This window comes from Gavialis gangeticus, unplaced genomic scaffold (assembly GCF_001723915.1).
Source record: "Gavialis gangeticus isolate Ggan-Ray unplaced genomic scaffold, GavGan_comp1, whole genome shotgun sequence".
NCBI classification, from domain to species: domain Eukaryota; kingdom Metazoa; phylum Chordata; order Crocodylia; family Gavialidae; genus Gavialis; species Gavialis gangeticus.
In genome coordinates this window covers 20,057,518-20,057,833 of record NW_017728992.1, presented here as the reverse complement: position 1 = coordinate 20,057,833, position 316 = coordinate 20,057,518, and the positions used below count along the sequence as shown (strand labels likewise).

The following is a 316-nucleotide window of genomic DNA, read 5'->3' as shown; positions in this document are numbered from 1 at the left end:
GTATCTTGCCTTTACTATTAGATCTCCCTTACCTAAAAGAAAAATTCGCAATGTTCACGAAATTACAGAAAATCAAAGGTTTTAGAGTATAATGTTGCCCAGCTATGGTGCAGGCTTAGCTATGTCTGAGATAAAGAAAGTTGCAGCATCTCTGGAAAAGATTGCTAATGCTGCTAATGGTTTTGATAAAATAAATACAGAAATGAAGGAAATAAGGAAAATGACATTGCAAAACCGACTTGCGTTAGATTATATACTAGCCAGCAAAGGAGGAGTCTGTGCTTTAATAGGTAAAGAATGTTGTACTTATAGTCCC

At 35.4% G+C, this 316-nt stretch overlaps 1 long non-coding RNA gene across 1 annotated transcript in view; it reads left to right on the top strand.

The window, feature by feature from the left end:
- Positions 1–220: 220 nt before the first annotated feature.
- Positions 221–316, top strand: part of LOC109299259 — a 261-nt gene continuing 165 nt past the window's right edge. Inside the window, exon 1 of the long non-coding RNA XR_002097805.1 lies at positions 221–290. This is a non-coding gene — a long non-coding RNA (uncharacterized LOC109299259). The remainder of the gene's footprint in view (positions 291–316) is intronic.